The 25,198-nt window shown below is 48.3% G+C and overlaps 2 long non-coding RNA genes across 2 annotated transcripts; one reads left to right on the top strand and one right to left on the bottom strand.

Annotated features, from left to right (window-relative positions):
- Window positions 1–590: 590 nt before the first annotated feature.
- On the bottom strand, window positions 591–17,505 carry LOC143688479 (uncharacterized). Its single transcript, XR_013178100.1, has 2 exons — window positions 17,390–17,505; window positions 591–858 (listed from the first exon to the last, which is right to left on the bottom strand). It is a non-coding gene; the product is annotated as an uncharacterized LOC143688479 (long non-coding RNA).
- A 509-nt stretch (window positions 17,506–18,014) lies between these two features.
- On the top strand, window positions 18,015–20,118 carry LOC143682997 (uncharacterized). Its single transcript, XR_013175397.1, has 3 exons — window positions 18,015–18,600; window positions 19,026–19,104; window positions 19,841–20,118. It is a non-coding gene; the product is annotated as an uncharacterized LOC143682997 (long non-coding RNA).
- The last annotated feature ends 5,080 nt before the right edge of the window (window positions 20,119–25,198 follow it).

The raw sequence follows: 25,198 nt of genomic DNA, 5'->3' as shown, positions 1-25,198 counted from the left end.
GACAGAACCGAGGAATTCGAGGAGCAGTGAACGGTTGGGGCATTGAGTCCTGCAGGGAGGCAGGCGCCAGAGCAGGGTGTCTACTGGGGAGTGAAACCATGGAAGGCTCAGGGTAGGAAGAGCTCAGGGGAACCTGGGAGAAGAGCAGGGGATCCTGGGAGAGGAGCAGGGGATCCTGGGGGAAGAGCAGGGGATCCTGGGAGAGGAGCAGGGAATCCTGGGGGAAGAGCAGGGGATCCTGGGAGAGGAACAGGGGATCCTGGGAGAGGAGCAAGGGATCCTGGGAGAGGAGCAGGGAATCCTGGAGGAAGAGCAGGGAATTCTGGGGTAGGGGTGGAGGATTCTGGGAGAGGAGCCAGGATTCCGGAGGACCCAATCCTTGGGGAAAGTGAGGGTGGCCAGTGGCTTGTGGCAATCAGCCCCGGACAGAGGAGGCTGTGACCCCACTCCCCCTCCACTCCCCAGCCTGGCCCTGGCCTTACTGCATGCCCAAGCCCGTGCCTGGCAAGGTCCCCGGGCTGACCAGGGAGAAGACCCCAACGGCCTGCTGAGCCTGAGCCCTTCTGCTGCTTTGAACATTTCTCCGGCATCCTAACCCCCAACCCTGCTGCAGCAAGGTACTAGCTTGTTCCCTGCCTGAGCCAAAGCACCCCTGGCTCAGGGGTGGTGGGGGGTGGAGGGGGCAGGTAAGGAGGGGAGAAGGGGAGGCCATGCCGGGACAAGGCAGGACGAGGGAGGAGACCCTGCCGGGACTGGTCGAACTCACAGGGGATCCCCGACACCAGCTTCAGGGGCCTCAGCACGTGCACTGCCCGCAGGGTTTGCAGGTCGAAGTCGGTGCCTGCTGTCGCCAGTATCCTGGAAGGGAAGGAGGAGGCGGAGGACTTCAGCATCCGGTCAGGAGGCGTGCACTCCTCCCAGCACCACGTCCTTTCCCTCCAAACCAGGGTCACCTTCAACCCACAATCCCACCTCCCACGCACAGGCCAGGCACAGGGAAGGGCTTGCCAGGCAAAAATTGAGTTCAGACCCCTCACCAGCAGGGTGGCGTTTTATCTGTACGACCCTCCCTCTGATTCAAAGGACACCTGGTCCCCAAAACCTGCCACGTCAGGAGCCTGTCCTCTCATCAAGGGCTAACCAGCTCCTACCGCACTCCAGGCTGCCTGCTACATGGGGGTAAGAAGTTGCTGGACAAAATAGACTGTACACCATCATCACATGTCACCTTCCTACATGAACTGCAGGAGGTGAACAAGGGAAAGGGACCCAATATGGGGGAGCAAGAGGTGCAGAGGACCCTGTAAAACCAGCACGATCCATTTCATCAACATAGAAATGTGCCTCAGTGTCTCTCATCTCCGAAACAAAGCTCCTCTGATCCATACCCAACTCCCATTGTGGCACATTTTTCTGCTCCCTTCATATAAAGACTCACTCGTTCAGTTTCTCCACTCCTCACACTTCAGGGTCTCCTTAACTTCCTCAAGCTAGGCCCTCACCCCACCACTCTACCCAAGTGCTTTTGCCAGGCCATGCAGTGAAACCTCTTTCTTCTCTTTGCCCTTTTGGCAATGCTTCCATTTTCCTCCTACATCTTCAGGGGTTCTTTCATGGTCTTTTTTGCTCACCTTCCCTCCTCCACCATACTCAAAGTTGGATGCTCCTGGGCTTACTCTGTATGCGATTTAGATATGAATGTCACTGCATACTTATTATTCCCAAATTTACATCTTTAGCCCAAACTTGAAGCTCCAAGCTCATATACTACTTTTATTTTTTAAACATTTCCACTTGGTTATCAAAATAGCGTATCAAACATTACACAACTGAAGAACTCTTGATCCTCACTCCCAACTTGCTCCTTCCTGGGTATTCTCCAGCTCAATAAGCAGCACTGCTCACCTTTGTCTACACCAAAACGTAGCTTCAGCCCAGACTCTTCAGGCTCTCTCACATCCCCACCCAATCACCCACCATCCTGTGGGCTCCACCTTCCAAAGGAATCCAGGAATCTTGGTGCCGAAGGTCTTGTGCCCCTGCCCTAAATACATGGTCATGACAGAGAAAACTTGAGACAGATCTGGGGTCAAAAATAACAGAAATAATATCTCATATGAAAGAAAAGAGGGGCAATGAGGAAACCTCCTCTCCCAACCAAAACCCATCAGCACACAAGGAACAGCAAGGGCATTCGACAGCATCAACGCCTGGAAGGTGAACATGGCTCAGGTGAATTCAACAAATTATGAAATAAAAACAGGCAGAAACCACAAGATATAGAGAACCAGCTAGAAGGCTTGGCAATAAATAATTAGTGGAATTTTAAAAACTAAATAATAATAGATGAAAGACTCCAAGCTGAGACAATCTGAGAGTCCCAAGGACAGAACAAGGAATTCATGCACAGATGTCAGAAAGGCAAAAGTGATATGGAGTTCAAGCAAGAGATTCCACATACATCAAGTCCCAGCTCCAGAAGAAGTGAACAGAGGGGATCTGGCAACATGGTATTTGAAGAGGTAGCAGAGAGAGAAATTCCAGAATTAAAGAAAAAAGCTTCAGATTTAAAGTATACTACAAGTACCAATTAGACAGAGAGAAAAAAAATTTATAGCCAGAAATAGTGCAAGAAATTTCAGAACATCAAGTATAAAAAGAGAATTCTAAAAGATACCAGATAAGAAAGATAGAATGTCTAGGAAAAGAGAGAGGATTTCAGCAAAAATATATGTTAGAAACCTATGCTGAATAATACATACAAAGCTCAGCACGAAAATAACTGAAAAATGTATATCCAGCTAAACTGTCAATGAAGACTGAGGGCAAAATAAACATATTTTGGGGCATAAAATAAAGCCATCACCCCAGACCCTCAGTAAATGATAAACTAAAACAATAAGAAAACTGAACCCAAATGGAATGTATACAATATAAGAAATAATGGTGAACACAGAAAACTATTTAAAGTAAATTTAATTAGCCATTCATTGTTTTATTTTTTTTAATGCATGCTATACAATTTTTTCTTACATTTTTGTGGGGTTTTTTTCATGTAAAACTTCCAACCCAAGCAATAATAAAACTATTTAGAGAAGGGGTTGTTTTCTGTGTACTTGCAGCAAAGGATGTCAGAAAGGCTAAATCACTCTTCATGGTGCCAGACCAGAGGATAATAAATATTTCCTATAAAGGAGATGCTTAGGGTTTGTGAGCCTACAAGCTCTATCACAACTGTTCAACTCTGCCACTGAACACAAATGCGACCATACATAATATGTCCATGAATGGGCATGGCTGCTTTCCAATAAAACTTTATTTACAAAATAGGCAAGCAGCCAGATGGACAGTAGTTCACCAAGCCTTGCATTAGACAAATGGATAGCTACATATATTTTTAAATGTTAAGGCTATCCAATAAACTAATAGAAATATGATCTATTTCTAAACCAGCAGAGGGGGTTGTTTTAGTTTGTAAATGCTGCCAGAATACAATATACAGGAAACAGAATGGCTTTTAAAAAGGTAATTCATTAAGTTGCAAGTTTACAGTTCTAAGGCTGTGAAAATGTCCAAACTAAGGTATCCAGGGAAAGATACCTTGATTCAAGAAGGCCAATGGGTTCAGAACACCTCTGTCAGCTGGAACGGCACTGGGCGTCTGCCAGCTTTTTCCCCTCATTTCCTCAGGCTTCCCTGGGGGCATTTTCCTTCTGCATCTCCAAAGGGCTGTGTGGGCTCTGGTGGCTCTGAAGCTTTTTCCAAAATGGATCCCTCTCAAAGGGCTCCAGTAAGAAACCTCACCTTGAATGGGTGCAGACACATCTCCATGGAACCACCTATTCAAAAGTTACCACCCACAACTGGATAAGCCACATCCTATCCATGGAAACAATCAAAAAGATACCACGGAGCAATACTGAATAAAAATTAAAGGACATGGCTTTTCTGGGGTATATAATAGCTTCACCAGCACAGGGGTGAAGTGGGATAGGTTGAATAGGTAATATAGAACTATTTGTCAATCCACGAAAGTGAGGAAAAAACAGGAAAAGAAAGAAAACAAATAATATAAAGAGAAAAAGCAAAATAAGGTAATATAGTTAAGTCCAACTACATTGATAATCATAAAAATATAAATGTATCTTAGATTAAATTGGATTTTTGAAAATCCAACTGTATGCTATTTACAAGAGACATACCAAAGCAAAAACATACAGAAAATTTGAAAATACAGGAATAAAGATGATATACTAAGTAAATATTCTAGAAAAAGAAAACTAGTATACTAATACTCAGGGCAAATAGAATTTAAGGCAGAAAGCATTAGCAGGGCTAAAGAGAGATCTACTGCATAATATAAAAGGATAATTCCACCAAGAAATATAATAACCATTAATTTTATACACTTAACCCCCAAACCTCAAAATAAATAAAGAAAAAATGACAATTTATCCAATATAGAGGACTTTATTAGAAACAAATCACTATTAGAACCTGGAAGACCAAACAGATGAAAATTTACTGTGGCTATAAAAGATTCAGATGAAATCAACAACTGGATTCACCAGAGAGTCATAACCATTTCTTATCTATCCAATTCTGTTCCTAAAAAACAGAGAACATTTATTTTTTTCAAATACACTAATATCTTTGAAAACTGACCAGCCTCAGAAAATTTCAAAGAACTAATATTATTGCATTTCTATTAATTAAAAGCCAACAATAAAAACACATTTTAAAATAAAATCCACATGTATAGCAACCCTCAAAAAATACACACCTAAAAAACTCATAAATTAAAGAGGAAGTAACAATGAAAATTGCAAAATATTTAGAAATCATCAAAGAAAACAATGCATACTCAAATATGTGGACTTCAGTTAAGGTGATATTTGGGGAAAACTTTATAAACTGAAATAAATTTACTATTTTAAAGATTGGAAATAAATAAACCAAATATTTAAATGCCCCTAGAACTCTTTAAAAAAAAGCAGCAAATTAAGTGAAAGTGGAAACATGTTATTAATCAAGAGTAGAAAAGTTAAAATAGAAAATAAAGAAGCAGGAAAAGCCTGAATAATCAGGAAGAAGGGAATGCACACCCACACACAGAGGCCACAAATGCATATGCTGCAGCAACAATGTCCATCAATGGGGCTTTACCTGAGGCTCTGCCTGGAGCCAGCAGGTGGGCCACCCTGGGGACAGCACTGGGGGGAGAGCCCTGGGAGATGCCCCCGCATCGCACCCTGCATGCCCCCCCAAAAGTCCATCTTCTCCTGTGCGTGCACCTGCCACTGCCCCACCTCAGCAGAAACCTGTACTAGCAGCTGGGGCCCTCCCAAGCAATCCAGGATCAACTGCTTTCCTCAAGATCCTTAACTCAATCACATCTGCAAGGTCCCTGCTTTGAGGATTAGGGCCGGATATCTTGGGGCAGCCACTCTGTCTATACATGTGCACTTGTACATGCACACAGGCAGATGCTGACACACAAATGCACTCATACATGCACAGGCACTCATTGGTAAACACAAGAACACATACACAACATGCACACAAGCAGACTCTGGCACACATGCAGCACACATACACAGCATGCTCACAGGTAAATGCTCATACATGTGTGCACTTGCACATAGACAAAGGCAGGCACTGGCACACATGTGGCACACATATGGACACAGGGAGACACTGAAACACGTGCACTCATACATACACACAGGTAGACACTGGCACATGTGCAGACATATACAACACACAAACAGGAAGGTGGTAGTATTCACACATGCACACTTTTATAAAAGTAATAAGGAAGCATCATGACAGACAGGAGAGAATTCTAGAGTCCCAAGGCAACATTATTAATAACTTTATGCCAATTAATGTTAAAATTTGAGAAATGAATATGTCCCTCAAAAATACAAATAATACAAAAATACAAAAAAATCCTTTGAAAGGATTATATAACTCTACAAAAGCCATGTTTTAACCCTAATCCTTTTGTGGAGACAGACATTTCTTTTAATCCCTATTTAGTTAGCAGCTTGGTTAGATTATCTCCATGGAGATGTGACACAGCCAATTTTGGGAATTAACCTTTGATTACATGGAGATGCAATTCTACCGATTCCAGGTGGGTCTTGATTAGTTTACTGGAAACTAACATTCCAGGTAGGTCTTGATTAGTTTACCGGAAGCCTTTAAAAGAGGAAGCAGACTTCCGGAGAAGATGGCGGCTTAGTAAGACGCGCGGATCTTAGTTCCTCCTCCAGAACAGCTACTAGGGGAGTAGAAATAATACAGAACAGCTCCCGGAGCCACGACAGAGATCAAAAAGACAGTGTACCCCATCCTGGAACGGGTGACTGTCTGGGAGAACCAGCTCCGGTGAGATCGCCGAGGGGCGCGGGCTTCCCCGGGTAGGGGCGGCAAGCGGCCGGAGTCCCTCCCTTCCTCCTTCCCGGGCCAGCTGGTAGAATTGGACAGGTGGCCCCCTCAAGCCACGGTGGCTGGCGACCCCCCAACGCGTGGCCCCCCGGACCAACTGAGAGAATTGGATCGGAAATCCCCAGGCGCGGAGAATGGTGACCGGGGGGGTCCCTTCCAAACACGAGATTCCCCGATCTGGCTGGGAACGGTGTACGCTCTCGGGCCGTGGCGGCTGGCGCCCTCCCACCATGCTTGGTGCCTCGGGCCAACTAGGAAATTTGGACGGGCGCTCTCCCGGGCTGCGGCGGCCGGCGACCCTCCCCGTGTTCGGAACCCTGGGCCGGCTGGCACTCTTCCAAGCCACTTCGGCGGGTGAACCTCCCCCACGGTGAGAGTTTTCCAAAGTTAAAGGACCCACAGCACCTTTTAATGGTGGGACCTGCAGACAAACGTGTGCCACGAGCGCCACCTACTGCGCAGGATAAGAAAAACAGAACCCAGAGATTTCACAGAAAAATCTCACAACCTGTTGGGTCCAACACCCAGGGAAATCTGACTAAATGCCCAGACGCCAGCAGAAGATAACGGATCACGCTCAGAAAATTGAAAATATGGCCCAGTCAAAGGAGCAAACCAATAGTTCAAATGAGATACAGGAGCTGAGACAACTAATGCTGAATATACAAACAGAAATGGAAAACCTCTTCAAAAACGAAATCGATAAATTGAGGGAGGACATGAAGAAGACATGGGCTGATCAAAAAGAAGAAATAGAAAAACTGAAAAAACAAATCACAGAGCTTATGGAAGTGAAGGGTAAAGTAGAAAAGATGGAAAAAACAATGGATACCTACAATGATAGATTTAAAGAGACAGAAGATAGAAGTAGTGATTTGGAGGATGGAACATCCGAAGTCCAAAAACAAACAGAAACTATAGGGAAAAGAATGGAAAAATTTGAACAGGGGATCAGGGAACTGAAGGACAATTTGAACTGCACAAATATACGTGTTGTGGGTGTCCCCAAAGGAGAAGAGGAGGGAAAAGGAGAAGAAAAAGTAATGGAAGAAATTATCACTGAAAATTTCCCAACTCTTATGAAAGACCTAAAATTACAGATCCAAGAAGTGCAGCGCACCCCAAAGAGAATAGACCCAAATAGGCGTTCTCCAAGACACTTACTAGTTAGAATGTCAGAGGTCAAAGAGAAAGAGAGGATCTTGAAAGCAGCAAGAGAAAAACAATCCATCACATACAAGGGAAACCCAATAAGACTATGTGTAGATTTCTCAGCACAAACCATGGAAGCTAGAAGACAGTGGGATGATATATTTAAGTTACTAAAAGAGAAAAACTGCCAACCAAGACTCCTATATCCAGCAAAGTTGTCCTTCAAAAATGAGGGAGAAATTAAAACATTTATAGACAAAAAGTCACTGAGAGAATTTGTGACCAAGAGACCAGCTCTGCAAGAAATACTAAAGGGAGCACTAGAGTCAGATACAAAAAGACAGAAGAGAGAGGTATGGAGAAGAGTGTAGAAAGAAGGAAAATCAGATATGACATATATAATACAAAAGGCAAAATGGTAGAGGAAAATATTATCCAAAAAGTAATAACACTAAATGTTAATGGACTGAATTCCCCAATCAAAAGACATAGATTGGCAGAATGGATTAAAAAACAGGATCTTTCTATATGCTGTCTACAGGAAACACATCTTAGACCCAAAGATAAACACAGGTTGAAAGTGAAAGGTTGGGAAAAGATATTTCATGCAAATAACAACCAGAAAAGAGCAGGAGTGGCTATACTAATATCCAACAAATTAGACTTCAAATGTAAAACAGTTAAAAGAGACAAAGAAGGACACTATCTACTAATAAAAGGAACAATTAAACAAGAAGACATAACAATCATAAATATTTACGCACCGAACCAGAATGCCCCAAAATACGTGAGGAATACACTGCAAACACTGAAAAGGGAAATAGACACATATACCATAATAGTTGGAGATTTCAATTCACCACTCTCATCAATGGACAGAACATCTAGACAGAGGATCAGTAAAGAAATAGAGAATTTGAATATTACAATAAATGAGCTAGATTTAACAGACATTTATAGGACATTACACCCCACAACAGCAGGATACACCTTTTTCTCAAGTGCTCATGGATCATTCTCAAAGATAGACCATATGCTGGGTCACAAAGCAAGTCTTAACAAATTTAAAAAGATTGAAATCATACACAACACTTTCTCAGATCATACAGGAATGAAGTTCGAAATCGATAATAGGCGGAGTGCCAGAAAATTCACAAATAGGTAGAGGCTCAACAACACACTCTTAAACAACGAGTGGGTCAAAAAAGAAATTGCAAGAGAAATTAGTAAATATCTCAAGGTGAATGAAAACAAAAACACAACATATGAAAACCTATGGGACGCAGCAAAGGCAGTGCTAAGAGGGAAATGTATTGCCCTAAATGCCTATATCAGAAAAGAAAAAAAGGCAAAAATGCAGGAATTAACTGTCCACTTGGAAGAACTGGAGAAAGAACAGCAAACTAACCCCATGGCAAACAAAAGGAAAGAAATAACAAAGATTACAGCAGAAATAAATGAAATCGAGAACATGAAAACAATAGAGAAAATCAATAAGACCAGAAGTTGGTTCTATGAAAAAATCAATAAGATTGATGGGCCCTTAGCAAGACTGACAGAAAGAAGAAGAGAGAGGATGCAAATAAATAAGATCAGAAATGGAAGAGGAAACATAACCACTGACCTCACAGAAATGAAGGAGGTAATAACAGGATACTATGAACAACTTTACGCTAATAAATACAACAATTTAGATGAAATGGATGGGTTCCTGGAAAGACATGAACAACCAACTTTGACTCAAGAAGAAATAGATGACCTCAACAAACCAATCACAAGTGAAGAAATTGAATCAGTCATTCAAAAGCTTCCGAAAAAGAAAAGTCCAGGACCAGATGGCTTCACATGTGAATTCTACCAAACATTCCAGAACGAATTAGTACCAACTCTGCTCAAACTCTTCAAAAAAATCGAAGTGGAGAGAAAGCTACCTAATTCATTCTATGAAGCCAACATCACCCTCATACCAAAACCAGGCAAAGATATTACAAAAAAAGAAAACTACAGACCAATCTCTCTAATGAATATAGATGCAAAAATCCTCAACAAAATTCTAGCAAATCGAATCCAACAACACATTAAAAGAATTATACATCATGACCAAGTAGGATTCATCCCAGGTATGCAAGGATGGTTCAACATAAGAAAATCAATTAATGTAATACACCATATCAACAAATCAAAGCAGAAAAATCACATGATCATCTCAATTGATGCAGAGAAGGCATTTGACAAGATTCAACATCCTTTCCTGTTGAAAACACTTCAAAGGATAGGAATACAAGGGAACTTCCTTAAAATGATAGAGGGAATATATGAAAAACCCACAGCTAATATCATCCTCAATGGGGAAAAATTGAAAACTTTCCCCCTAAGATCAGGAACAAGACAAGGATGTGCATTATCACCACTATTATTCAAAATCGTGTTGGAGGTTCTAGCCAGAGCAATTAGACAAGAAAAAGAAATACAAGGCATCAAAATTGGAAAGGAAGAAGTAAAACTATCACTGTTTGCAGATGATATGATACTATACGTCGAAAACCCGGAAAAATCCACAACAAAACTACTAGAGCTAATAAATGAGTACAGTGAAGTAGCAGGTTACAAGATCAACATTCAAAAATCTGTAGCATTTCTATACACTAACAATGAACAAGCTGAGGGGGAAATCAAGAAACGAATCCCATTTACAATTGCAACTAAAAGAATAAAATACCTAGGAATAAATTTAACTAAAGAGACAAAAAACCTATATAAAGAAAACTACAAAAAACTGCTAAAAGAAATCACAGAAGACCTAAATAGATGGACGGGCATACCGTGTTCATGGATTGGAAGACTAAATATAGTTAAGATGTCAATCTACCTAAATTGATTTACAGATTCAATGCAATACCAATCAAAATCCCAACAACTTATTTTTCAGAAATAGAAAAACCAATAAGCAAATTTATCTGGAAGGGCAGGGTGCCCCGAATTGCTAAAAGTATCTTGAGGGAAAAAAATGAAGCTGGAGGTCTCACGCTGCCGGACTTTAAGGCATATTATGAAGCCACGCTGGTCAAAACAACATGGTATTGGCATAAAGATAGATATATTGACCAATGGAATCGAATAGAGTGCTCAGATATAGACCCTCTCATCTATGGACATTTGATCTTTGATAAGGCAGTCAAGCCAACTCACCTGGGACAGAACAGTCTCTTCAATAAATGGTGCCTAGAGAACTGGATATCCATATGCAAAAGAATGAAAGAAGACCCGTATCTCACACCCTATATGAAAGTTAACTCAAAATGGATCAAAGATCTAAACATTAGGTCTAAGACCATAAAACAGTTAGAGGAAAATGTAGGGAGATATCTTATGAAACTTACAATTGGAGGTGGTTTTATGGACCTTAAACCTAAAGCAAGAGCACTGAAGAAGAAATAAATAAATGGGAGCTCCTCAAAATTAAACACTTTTGTGCATCAAAGAACTTCATCAAGAAAGTAGAAAGACAGCCTACACAATGGGAGACAATATTTGGAAACAAATATCGGATAAAGGTCTAGTATCCAGAATTTATAAAGAGATTGTTCAACTCAACAACAAAAAGACAGCCAACCCAATTACAAAATGGGAAAAAGACTTGAACAGACACCTCTCAGATGAGGAAATACAAATGGCCAAAAGACACATGAAGAGATGCTCAATGTCCCTGGCCATTAGAGAAATGCAAATCAAAACCACAATGAGATATCATCTCACACCCACCAGAATGGCCATTATCAACAAAACAGAAAATGACAAGTGCTGGAGAGGATGCGGTGAAAGAGGCACACTTATCCACTGTTGGTGGGAATGTCAAATGGTGCAACCACTGTGGAAGGCAGTTTGGCGGTTCCTCAAAAAACTGAATATAGAATTGCCATACGACCCAGCAATACCATTGCTAGGTATCTACTCAAAGGACTTAAGGGCAAAGACATAAACGGACATTTGCACACCAATGTTTATAGCAGCATTATTTACAATTGCAAAGAGATGGAAACAGCCAAAATGTCCATCAAAAGAAGAGTGGCTAAACAAACTGTGGTATATACATACGATGGAATATTATGCAGCTTTAAGACAGAATAAACTTATGAAGCATGTAATAACATGGATGGACCTAGAGAACATTATGCTGAGTGAGTCTAGCCAAAAACTAAAGGACCAATACTGTATGGTCCCACTGATGTGAACCAACATTAGAGAATAAACTTGGAATATGTCATTGGTAACAGAGACCATCAGGAGTTAGAAACAGGGTAAGATAATGGGTAATCGGAGCTGAAGGGTTACAGACTGTGCAACAGAACTAGATACAAAAACTCAAAAATGGACAACACAATACTATCTAATTGTAATGTAATTATGTTAAAACACTGAATGAAGCTGCATCTGAGCTATAGTTTTTTTGGTTTGTTCGTGTTTTTTGTTTTTTTCCCTTTTTTAATATTTTTTTATTTTTATTTTTATTATTTTTATTTTTTTCTCTATATTATCATTCTGTATCTTTTCCTGTTGTTTTACTAGTTCTTTTCCTAAATCGATGCAAATGTACTAAGAAATGATGATCACACATCTATGTGATGATATTAAGATTTACTGATTGCATATGTAGAATGGAATGATTTCTAAATGTTGTTTTAGTTAATTTTTTTAATTAATAATAATAAAAAAAAGATGCAATGAAGAGTTAGGAACCCACGGGCCAGCATAAAACAGGACACACACACACACCTACCCTTTCTTTGACAGACCTGCCCCCTTTAGTCTCCACCACAAGGGCAGGCTCCTGGCACTGCCAGTTCTGCTCCCCTTTCCAGCAGCTGGGCTTGGAGCACTGACATTCCTAGCAGCGGCACCATCCAGGAGACGATGGCCCAGGCCAATGCCAGCCCTCTATGGCCGGCCACCCTGGAGATCGTGCAACGGATGCAAAAGGTCCAGCAAGCAGAACAAGTCCCATTAGTGACAGGGAGCAGGCTGCGCCTATCATGATGAATCCAGCACAAAGGAACTAGCATCTCTGCAGCCCAGGGGTTTTACTGGGGGTGGGATCGCTCCCCGCCCTCACCTCCTGGGTCCAGCAAGTAGTGATGCTCACCCCCAGGCAACATGGTAAACAGAGGACTTTGTGAAACCCAGAGCACAGCAGGCGGTCTTTTGGCTGCTTGGGAGATATTTATCAGCCATGAAGATCCTGTGGTCAGTTGGTGGCTTCTGGTCCCTCTGCACCCCGGAGTCCTCCAAAGAGAGAGGCAGGAACCCCCGGCAAAGTTTGACCCCAGCTTCTGTCCTGCAGGCCGGGCCCACATCTGCTAGTGCCAGTGAGGCTGCTGCTGTCACTCCCCTACATGGAGAGAGAGCCCTCACGGAGGTCCCAGCCTGGAAATGTCTTTGGGGAGCTGGCACTGGGGAGCTGACTGCTGGGGCACAGAGTGCTGCCTCCGAAGAGGAGGGCTGGAAGGGGCCAGCAACCCCCTTCTGGGCAGCCGGGGGTGACACCATACCTGGCATGGGGACAGCCCTGGGATGGGGGTGGGGTCAGGGGCACCCCCAGGCTCCGCAGCTCCAACCCGGACACACTCCAGCCTTTGACTTTCTCTTCAAGCCCAAGAAGCTGAGAGTTAACTGAGTTATATAACCGCCACTCCTTGCTCCAAGGCCTCCTGGCTCCCTGGAATTCCTGGAAGGGGTCTTGGGGAGGGAAGAGCCAAGGAGAGGCCTGTGTGCTTGGGCAGGAGAAAGCCCCTGGCCCTGCCTGCCCCTCCAGTCTGACTGGCTTCGGAGGAAGAAACCCTCGGGTCAGACTTCAAACATGAAAATCTAGATCAAGGATATATTTGGCTTTCTAAGCTAATCTTTACATCAGTTTGGTCTCTACTGACTTGTAACACTTTGAAGGAAACCTGGCAGCTACGTACTTAAAGCTGATGACTCTTATGTAGCCCCAGAGCAGGCCCCAGGGTCCGGGAGGGCCTGGGAGCAGGCTGAGCCCCCCACTTCACCGTGACCAGGGCATTTAGGAGTTAAAAGTTGTTTAACCTAAAGCTTGCAAACTACAAGTCCATGAGGAAAGGCAGACTTGAGCTTTCAGGATCTGGAATTTCAATAGAAACTGAGATATGCAGATAAAGCACAAAGAGGGGGAAGAGACTTGCTTAAGGGAAATTAACATCCTAGCCTTAGAAGTACTTACTTCCTGGAACTTGTTTTTGCATTGTTTAGCTTTTACATGCAAACAACCTTTATCACCTTTCTTGCTGGTATATGATTTTGTACTTGGCTGAAAATAAATTTGTCTGAAGACTGATGTCTCTGGATCCCCTGATCGCAGTCTCTCTCTCCTTTTACTTTAACATTCCTTAGGGTCATAGCTGCAGCCAACAGGGGCGCCCGGCTCTCCACCTTCCCCAGGAACCCTGCTGCCTCCCGGCAGGGGCCCAGGGATCTCAGGGAGCAGGGGGCAAAGCGAGCCAGCGCCTGCTGGACCCTTGTGTGCGTCAGGGTCAGACTGGCCAGTGAGGATGGGGCCAGATCCCAGCTGCACCCACAGCCTTCTGGCTGCCCCAGCTCCGAGGAGGATGCTGAGTGGGGAGCAAGCTGTTCCTTCTCGAGGGATCCAGAGACAGACATCTCAGGGAGGCAGGGACCTGCCTCAGCTGGTCATGAGCTGAGGACACCAAGATGCCTTGCCCTGCTCCCCTCTTAGTGCCCTCTTGCATATGCCCGGAAAAGGCAAGCAGATGATTAAAACAAATAACCAAAAGGCAGATGAGACTGGAGTGAATCCCTGGTTGGGGGTGGCCGCGAGGGGAGGGAGAGGCACTGTTGCTGCCAGAAGATCTGAGCTGCCTCCTAAAACCACGACTGATGTAAGGTCCACGGTTTCAGAGGAGTGCCCCAGCCCCTGTCCCTGCCCAGATTCCAGCACAATCAATTGAGTAGCCATGGCCAGGATTCACAGGGAGAGAGCGTTTGTGCATGAAGTGTCCACTCCATCCACTAAACCCCCCCATTAAGGTCCCAGGTGCTGGGGACTTGGCAGGAGGTGAGCACCAAGCCGCGAATCCCCACAGGGCGGCCCAATCACAGTGCAGCCTGCGTGAGGGCATGGGGAACTCAAAGTGCCCCACAAATAAAGAGTGCCATGTTTTTATTTGACATCATCCCCACCCAGTGCTTCCCAAGAGAAGGGGCATGAGAACGGAGACACTCCAAGGGACAGAGTGCTAGGGTCACACTCCTGCAGCTGGGGAGGCCACTCACACCCAGACAGCAATACCCCAGCTGGCCCGCCACGGGCTGAGCAAGCCCCCCTTCCAAGCCACTCTGGGATGTCCCTTTATGTGTGAGCTCAAATGCAACTTGTCAAGCTGCTGGGTCTCCCTAAAGAGTTAGCCTTATCTGCGCTAATGGAAAAGTCTCTTTGGAGCTTTGATACAGTGACCACACAAAAGGCACAGAAAAGCTCTTGTAAGCCTCAGCCAGCCTCCACCTGTCTCTCCCTCGTAAAAAGAAAAAGCTCCGTCCACAGGCAGAGCCAAGCACAGACCGTCTGCAAAGCTGGAGCTGAGAGGCCCCCAGGTAAAAAACCCAGTCTCTGCCTCTTTTGGCATGGTGATCAACTCCAGGTTCAGGGTCACCCACTTGGCTTCAGGCTGCCTGGCCTCACTTAGTGGCCATGATGTGGCTCTAAGCGAAGGTGAGAAACAAGTAACCACTCTGTCTTCGGGGGGAAACACATTTCCACCTTGCAGCTCTCGGCCCTCCTGGCCTGGCTGGACACAAAAGCACACAGGCCCTCCCAACCCAAACCCCTGCCCCTGCCCAGAGACCTCACCGCCAGGCAGGACCTCTGCCAGGAGCCCAGGAAAAACTCATCCTTACAGGCACCACAGCAAGTCTCCTATGCTTAACAGTAAGGGGGAAAAATAAAAGGTCAAATTTCAAAATCATCAAAAGAACTATTTTCTAAAGCAAAATCCCAAGTAAACCTCCCTTGGGGATGCTTCATAGGAACTCTTTTAGTGAATTTCCAGCCAACAAAGAGGTTTCTTTCCATGCCATTTACTCCCCTCTCTCCTTATTGAAGTGTAATAATCTTCCCATCTAGCAACTTAGCAAAAAATATTGTCCACCCCAATAACTTCTCAGGAGAGATGGGGGGGGGGGGGGCAGGACAACTCAGAAAGTGTCCAGAAGCTGGAGGGGGAGAGTCCGGCCAGAGCCGCCCAGGGTGGGGAGCCTGTTGGGTCCTGCTGGGACCTGGGACCGGCTGCGGGAGGAGAAAGGAGGGCAGAACAGGAGGGGCGGGCAGCGCACCTGGCGGCCGTGATGCCAGCAAAGCCTCCCTCGCTCCATTTTGTCTGCGCCCCAGATCAACCTAAAGCCCAGACCTTACCTAGCAGGAGCACGGGGTATCCTTTCCTGCCTAGCCAATACCTAACACCAGCCCATCCCTTATTAACCCCTTAGAAGCCACAGCAGGAGCAAGATCCGCTACTAGGAGAAGTGTAGCTTCCCCTAAAAGGCAAATCAGAGCATTCAGCGATTTTCACTAGACGTTATAAACGGTATTTACTCCTGGAGAGCCGGATCCTCTCCCAACCCAAGGGCAGCTAAAAAACTCTTGGGGCACCTTGTCTCTTTCGATTTCTCGAAATCGAGACGCGCAAACGACTCTCCCTTGGGCCGCTCCCCCCGGCTTGTTACCGGCTGCGGGTGGGGGCACTCGCAGCTAGCGGTCCCGTTTCTCCCCACAGCGGGCGTGCAGTGCTTCCCAGTGGACGAACTCGAGAACCGCACGTTGCCTTTCTCCTCCGCCTGCTTCCTCCCCGGTCTGGGTCCAACCCGGGACCAAATACATCGGCCCTGAGAAGCGCCCCACCCCCACCCGGGCAGGAGGAAGATGGCTCTGAGGCAGCCAGTCTTGAAAACGGGGACAAGTGTGTCCCGGGCTCTAGGCACCGAGAGGCAGGGGCTGGAGAAGCCCGAGCGCCACGGCGGGGCAAAGTTTGCGGAGAAGGCTCTTGCTGTGCGCCCCCACCGCGGGTTCCCGGGCTCGAGCCCCGCGGTTCACTAGCGGGCCCAGAACTCCCAACACAGACAAGCTCCGGGGCGGGCCTGCGGGCTTGGAGTTAGTTATGTTTGGGGGTGGGGGGGGTGCCGCCCGCGCTCCCCAGAGCCCAAGAGTCTCTCCACCCCAGCTGCCCGCCAGCTGTGCGCGCCCGTCGGACCCACCCGGAGGTCACCGGCAAACAGCTGGGTGGGCAGCTGGGAGGGACCGCGCTCAGATCCGAGAAAGGGAAAGGGCCGGCGGAGCGGCTGTTTGATTTTGTTTTTTTCCCAACTCCCGCCGGCAAGGCTTTCACCGGGAGCCAGAGCCCTGGCTTCCCCGCGCGGCCGGGGCCCCTGCCGCGAGTCTCCGACCAGCCGCGCCCAGCGGCCCGCACCTCGCTCCGGGCCCGGAGCAGGAGGCGCGCCGGGGCGGCGGGCCAGGACACTGCGCTGCCGGGGAGCTGGGGCGGGTGCCCCTATCGGGTCCCGGACGCGCGGAATCCGGGATAGGCGGCCGCTCCCTGCGAGGCTGCCGGGCGCAGAGCCCCGGATCAGTTCTCCCCTGGCCGCCAGTCGCTCACTAGGAGCAGCAGGGGTCCCTTTATTTGCAGCACTGAGGACCCAACGCTGGGTCCAACCCGACACACGCACACACGCACCCCGGCCCAGGCCGCGCCGGGTCGCTCACCTGAGTCCTGAAAGCTGTTGAATCCACATGGTCACGTTTCAGGGAGCCGAGTTTCAGATCTTGCTCGCTCCAGCCATCTGCCCGGCGCCGGCTCGCTGCTTGCGTCCCGCGGGTCTCGGCTTTCGGTCCGCCGCCCGCAGCCGGGCGCAGAGCGGAGTTAGAGCGCGGCGGCGCGGGGCTCCATGCCGCCCGGCGCGCCGGCGCCATGGGGGCGCATGGCTCAGGTGGGGCGGCCCGCGGGGGCGCTCATTCCTCGGCCGAGCGCGGGGCTCCCAGCCCCCACCGGGGGCGACCCTGCCAAGGCGGCGGCGAAGCGGGGGCGCCCGCGGCGGGCCCGGGAAGGGCGCGTTCCGGAGCTGTCGCCGCGAAGCGTAAGTCCGGAAATCCGTGCGAGGCTGTGCCCTCCGCGGCGACTGGACCGAGGCCGGGCGGTGCCGCCACGCGGGATGCGGTATCCCCGTCCGCCCCCTTCCCCATCCCTGGCCTCATCCTGGTCCCCACCTTGGGAAAGGCTCGAGAGAGGCCGCAAGCTCCGATTGGACCGCCGGGCGCCACCGAATGTTGTAACTGGATGGCGTGCGAAGCAGTTCGAAGTTCTGACTCGGTTACGGTACGCCCAGGGAACCTTGAGAACTGCTTTGGGGAGGGGGCGTTCCCGAGGGAGGAGTTGGGGTGGGGGCGCGCACCGAGCGGGAAGTTTCCTCCAGGCGGAGCTACACAAAGGGGCCGCGCTGAGAGTCTGTGCTCGGTCGGGGATGCTCTTGTAGGATTGACTTCTTGTCCCGCTGCCTGGGTCCCCTGCCTCGGGCCTGGGGACGGTCCCCTGCGTTCCTCGTCAGCTTTGTGCACCTCATGCCCTGCACAGTGGTCCCTGGCCTGGGTGGACGGCCCCTGGCTCCTCATTCTTCAGCCGCCGCCGCTGCTCGGCCAGACCCTCGCTCCCAGAGCCACCGGAGAGCTCAACACTCAACCGCCTCGTCCCGCCCGTCCCCCCAGCCCCACCTTGACCTCCCTCGGCTTAGGCTGTGACTAGGGGAAGAGGGCGCCTGGCGGGTGGCCCCTTTCACACTGAGCCAAGGCACACGCAGCCCTAAAACTCCTCACGGAACGCCAGAGCTGGGGCTCCCTGACAGCGCATGGACGCAGTCCTGGTTTCAACTGCTCAGGCCCTGGAAGGCGGCACCAGTTCAGGGGCCTTTGAAACTCTGCTTGTCAGTGCTTCCTACTGCCTCCCGGACCCTGATCCAGGGAGGGCAGGGGGGCCGCAATTACCGCACATCTGCCCAGCAGGTGCTGGGTCCCTCCATCACGTGAGACCAGCCGTGGCCCCACTTTGCAGATGAGGCCTCCCTTGGGGAGATGGCAGCTGTTGGGCCGCAGGGGCAGGTGTGGGGCTGGGCCTCCCAGCTGTGCTGGGGCTTACAGGATACTTGCCAGAGGTCTTTGAGAGGCCCAGGGATTCTTCACGCACTAGGCCTCCAGCTCCATCCGGATGCTGGGGGGGGGGGGGGCACGGAGCAGGGCAGGGAAGAAGGTTGCCGAGAGCGACGGCCCCAGGTGGGCAGGCCAGGCCAGCATCCCCTGTGTATTCGGTGGGGGTGGCTTGGGGGCATTATTTCTCCTTTCTGACCTTCAGAGTCCCCATCTGTAAATGGAAGCCTGGAACAAATCGCCGTCCAGAGACTTTGCCCGTCTTGAAGCAGAGGTGCACCGGAGTGAGTCAACACTTTTCCGACCTGGCAACTCCTGGGTCATCTTCCCCTCCGTCCCTCTCCCCTAGGGTTTTGGAGGTGCAGACCCCATTAAAAGGCAAAGCAGCTGCAATGCCAGGAAGGACTGGAGCAGGCCGATTGCATGTGGGAGTGCAGGATGCCCCGCCCCACTCCCACCCCGGAGCCAGGCTGGCCGCTGGGAGAGTGCAGGCCTGTTCTCCAGGGTGGAGCGGCAGATGCAGGGTGGGGGCCCAGGGGCAGGGAGGGGGTTTCTGGCATGCCTCCTACCACGGACCCTTCCACAACCTTGTGGAAACCCGTGCACCTCGTCCCAGAACAAGTTTTCAGTGCTTAAAATGAAATTCTAAAATGCACAGAGGTATCAGGAAACCAATTATATGGAAATGCGTTATCAAAATGTGGATACAGCAATTTTTATATAGCAACATAGTGCTCTTTATTAATGCATTAGGTCTAAGATCTAGGGGGAGGTGTATGTCCAAAAGCTACCCAATACTGCTATCCTGGTATGGAGCAATAGGATTTGAAGTTACCTGGGGCGTTACCTGTGCTGGGACGTGGAAATGCCTGTGACTTCCCAAGCTGGCCATGGAAAGGAATGCGAGATTGAAGTGAGAAGTTAAAAAAAAGGAAAGTTGCCCTTTTTTGCTCATCCAAGTTCAAGGACCCTGTGAATTTTACCCACAGACCTTGAATGTCCCTTATATTCTTCCTACAGACCTTGGGGATCCCTGGACCCATGAAGAGCCGCTGGGCAGGACCACAGTAGATGGAAGTGTTTTCTGAGAGCCGAGATGGCCGTGAACTCTGATAGACGCAGGAAGTGAAGGCAGAGCCTCAAACACACTCACACTTTGGGGGAAGGAGAGTCCACCTTCTCCCCCAGGCTTGAAATGTTGGGGGGGAGTCCCTCCCTGTCCCTAGAGCTCTGGTAATACCCTGTATTGTGTTTTTATTTTCCCTTTTAATTTTTTTTACATGCTGTAAAACAATAAAGCCAGGGCTTGTATTTCATGTTGATGTAACTAATTTCCTGTACTTTGACAGGCCTATCATGTTTTTGATCATTTCAATTTTCTTCCCTCCTGAGAACGGGGAGGATGGACATGTGTCACTCCCCATTCCCCCCACTCACTCACACATGCACACATGTGCACACCCAGACACAGACACACACATGCACTTACACACTAATCCCTTCAACATGTGCCAATGGGGATTTCCAGATGTGCCTACTGTAGAAAGCTCTTCTGGTGCTCTTGCCCCTTTTGGCCTCTTACCCCATTACTCTGACCCACCGTGCATGCACCGAAGGCCTGGCTGAGTGGCCTCTCCCATCTGCTATTTTCCCAGCCAAGCAGCCGGTGGGCCCAGCGGGAGGGCCCCTTGAAGCCTCTCACTTGAGTAGCCCCTATCCACATAATGGACTTCACAGACTCAACTATTTTTAAATCTATCCACAGCCAAATTGACCTGCCGTTGTTCATTTCTCTCCCAAGGAGGTAAATGTGTGTTAGGCATGACATTTGATTAAGTAGCTAAGTTTGTGATTTTAAATGGAAGGGGAAATGCTGATTAAAATTATTGTGAGTTTCTTTAGAGGGTCCACTCCTCCACCTTCTCCACCTCCCCTGCCTTCCTGGCTCTCCTCTCCCCAAATAAAAATGGAGGGTGGGAATCCTTTCCCTGGGAAGGTGAAGTGCCCCGGCTCTGCGCCTCTCCCACAGACCTCTGAACTGAGCACACACAGTGGAGAGCCCTGGAGAGGAGGAGGAGAAAGACAAGGCTCAGTGACACCCACAAACAACAGACTCCAGAGCATTCAGTCCAGTGGCCAGCTGAGGTCCAGCAGACAAGTTAACTCTTCGCTGCCCATTGAGATCTGTGTGCATCAGATGGAGTTACAATGCATGTGTGCATCCGAGTTAAAACTTTGGTGCATTAGGCCTAGGACCATAAAACAGTTAGAGGAAAATGTAGGGAGATATCTTATGAAACTTACAATTGGAGGTGGTTTTATGGACCTTAAACCTAAAGCAAGAGCACTGAAGAAAGAAAGAAATAAATGGGAGCTCCTCAAAATTAAACACTTTTGTGCATCAAAGAACTTCATCAAGAAAGTAGAAACACAGCCTACACAATGGGAGACAATATCTGGAAACGACATATCAGATAAAGGTCTAGTATCCAGAATTTATAAAGAGATTGTTCAACTCAACAACAAAAAGACAGCCAACCCAATTACAAAATGGGAAAAAGACTTGAACAGACACCTCTCAGATGAGGAAATACAAATGACCAAAAGGCACATGAAGAGATGCTCAATGTCCCTGGCCATTAGAGAAATGCAAATCAAAACCACAATGAGATATCATCTCACACCCACCAGAATGGCCATTATCAACAAAACAGAAAATGACAAGTGCTGGAGAGGATGCGGAGAAAGAGGCACACTTATCCACTGTTGGTGGGAATGTCAAATGGTGCAACCACTGTGGAAGGCAGTTTGGCGGTTCCTCAAAACACTGAATATAGAATTGCCATACGACCCACCAATACCATTGCTGGGTATCTACTCAAAGGACTTAAAGGCAAAGACACAAACGGACATTTGCACACCAATGTTTATAGCAGCATTATTTACAATTGCAAAGAGATGGAAACAGCCAAAATGTCCATCAACAGATGAGTGGCTAAACAAACTGTGGTATATACATACGATGAAATATTATGCAGCTTTAAGACAGAATAAATTTATGAAGCATGTAATAACATGGATGGACTAGAGAACATTATGCTGAGTGAGACTAGCCAAAAACTAAAGGACCAATACTGTATGGTCCCACTGATGTGAACCGACATTAGAGAATAAACTTGGAATATGTCATTGGTAACAGAGACCATCAGGAGTTAGAAACAGGGTAAGACAATGGGTAATTGGAGCTGAAGGGATACAGACTGTGCAACAGGACTAGATACAAAAACTCAAAAATGGACAGCCAATACTACCTAATTGTAATGTAGTTATGTTAAAACACTGAATGAAGCTGCATCTGAGCTATAGTTTTTTGTTTGTTTGTTTGTTTTTTATATATATTTTTTGTATTTTGTATTTTTATTTTTTTCTCTATATTATCATTTTATTTCTTTTTCTGTTGTCTTGCTATTTCTTTTTCTAAATCGATGCAAATGTACTAAGAAATGATGATCATACATCTATGTGATGATATTAAGAATTACTGATTGCATATTTAGAATGGAATGATTTCTAAATGTTGTGTTAGTTATTTTTTTTTAATTAATTAAAAAAAAAAAGGCTTGGTGCATCAGAAGAGGACGCCACCTCTCTGGCTGAGCACAGGGTCCGCTCTCAGTGTGGGTGGACCCTGGGTGGGGGCAGGGGGCAGGGGGAGGGGCCCTGCCAAAGAGCTCCATCAGGCCTGAGATGGGGAAAACCCTAATTGCAGGATCTTTACCTTCTCCGCTTTCATGGACTCGCCTCTTCTACCAGGAACAAGGATGTGGAGGATTCATTTGCAAAATACAGTGACTACAATTTGAAGGCCATGTACTGCGGTGCAGGGTCCAGAGATGGGGGTAGGGTGCACCTGAGGTTGGAGAGCAGAGGGCAGGGTCCTGAGGGGGGCAGCCACGTGGCAGGAAGCCGAGGAAGGGGCACGGTGAGATCCCATTTTCTCTTTAATTTGGGTGACAGACATGTGTATAGACTTGTTGTCTAAGTGCCGGTCCCTGGGTACCCTTCTGTTCAGCTGGCAGCAGAGCCGAGGCCAGGCCTTGTGTGAAAGCCATGGTGGGGAGCCGTGGGGACCCCACCGGGAGTCCAGCAGGGGAGAGGGGCACCAGCAGTGGGGGGAAGGGCACCAGCGGCGGGGGAGGAGCACCAGCAGCCAGGCACCAAGGGGGGCACAGAGCACCGGACTCCTGCGGGCATAAGCGGGGAAGGGCCTCCCTCTCTCGCTGTCCAGTGGAGTTGGGCCTTGGAGGAGGAGCAGCCGGGCTGTGGGCTCGTCACTGTTCTTGGGATGGGGCTGGAGACAAACTATTCGGACACTAAGGAAGAAGAGGGAGCCAGGGGCCCCAAGGGGTCAAACACTCGGGTTAGGCTGGTGAGCATGTGTGAAGCTGGGGGCTGAGTCTCTCGCTGGCCCCAGAAGCTTGGGTTGCTGTGAGGGGGGTGTTGGGAGGCCTGAGGGTTTGCAGGAAGCGCCCACGGGTGGGGTCTCAGGGCACAAGCATGACCCAGCAGAGGAGCCCCCAGTGGCTGTGCGAGGGTGGAGGGAAGGTGCCATGGGGGGAGCGGCCCCACAGCTGGCTGGTCCCAGGATCCTGGGCTCCAGGCACACGAGGGCAAAGATGGGCATGACGAGCCTGCGCAGGCCGGGCCTGCCCTGAAGCTGCCCACCACACGGTCAGTGCAGGCCAGGACAGCCGTTCCCTCCCAGAGCTCATGGCTTAACCCAACAGAGGCTGATTTCCTCCTCCAGCTCTAAGAAGCTGGTGTCAACCCCACCAGCCTTGGCTTCATCCTGGGACTCAGCCTGAAGGCACTGCTTGGTTGGGTCCCTGGCACAGCGCAGAGGGCAAGGAATCACAGCAGAGCCTCCCATGGGCTCTCCAAGTTCCCGCCCTGAGGGACAGAGGTCACCTGTGTTCACATCTCACTGACAAGAGCAGACCTCGTGACAGGCTGACCTGGGGGGATGAGGAAATCAGGGCCTCCCACTGTGGGGCAGGGGATGGGACAGGGGGTGGGGGGCATTTTGAAAAATCATTTAATCTTCTGTACTCATAGGTGCCAACAATGCAAGAAGATTCATATCTTGTTTTCAATGAGGCCCTAAACTTGATAAAGCCCAAATCTGATAGAATGAGGCAAGCACATCCAGCAAGGATGCTGAGCTTTGCTCTGCTCCAAACTCCAGCACAGACCCTCGAGTCTGCAGCCTGGGCGGGGGCTGGCCTAGACCTTGTTACTGATCCAGGAAGCAGGGTAAAGACTGAAGCTGGGACTGCAGAGGCAGAGGCTTGCAAATGCCAGCTGGGGGTGGGGGGACTGACTCACCCTGGAACTGTCAGATGGTCAGATAATGCAACTTTGGGGACTGTGCTTCTATCAAGAAAATTCATCACCGTCATCATCATCGCCATTTCCATCATCATCACCACCAACTTCATTATACATCATTTTTTCAAAATTTGTTTGCACGCAGGATCTTCCAAGAGACTCATTCTTACACCAAAACCAGCTGATTCCACGATGACCCCTTCTTGGCCAGTGATTGTTGGACCCCCTCTTTCCAAAGCGGCTCAGCTCAGGTGGCATTTGGGGTGGCCACTTGCTGCCAATCTAGAGGATAATTGAGGGGAAAGCCACATTCACTAACAATGCCTTGTCGGAGCTGGTATGCGCTGGCTTGGAGAGGCTTCTGGAACACGTGCTGAGATGAGAGGAAGACATGTCTCTTACTAAATGCCCCAGTGCAGGACAGAGCCCCAGCTGCTTCATCCAGCCGGGCCCACTTCACCACGGCCTCTGAGATCCGGTACCACTAGTGCACTTGACGTGTCTGGTCTCTCTGAATGGCATGAGCCTTCCTCTCCCTCTCTCCTTCTGCCCCATGAGGACCCCCACCACACTGGATTGCAGCCCACCTCACTCCAGTGTGGCCTCATCTTAGCTTGAGTCCACCCGCAAAGACCCCAGTTCCAAATAAGGTCTTTGCAGTCTCAGGTACTGGGGGTTAGGATTTCAACATGTCTTTCATGGGGGGACACAACTCAACCCCTGTCACAGGGGGTGATAAACATGCCTGGCCAAAATGTATATTCTCCAGCCTCCCTCTTAAGAGTGGCCATCTGACACAGTCCTGGCCGATAAGGTGCAAACAGAAATGACTCAGTAAAACTCTTCAAAGGGAGCTGACCCTTTAGCATGTGCCTTTTGTCTTCTTTCTTGTTCTTATTTCCCCCAGGGGTATAAGTGGGATGCAGGGGCTGGGGTAGCCATACCACAAGGTGGCAAGGATGAGGAGGGAAGCTGCATGCCAAGACTGCC

Source organism: Tamandua tetradactyla, chromosome 1 (assembly GCF_023851605.1).
Source record: "Tamandua tetradactyla isolate mTamTet1 chromosome 1, mTamTet1.pri, whole genome shotgun sequence".
Lineage (NCBI taxonomy): Eukaryota > Metazoa > Chordata > Mammalia > Pilosa > Myrmecophagidae > Tamandua > Tamandua tetradactyla.
Note: the sequence above shows the minus strand (reverse complement) of the source record. Positions and strands in the feature narration are given on the sequence as shown.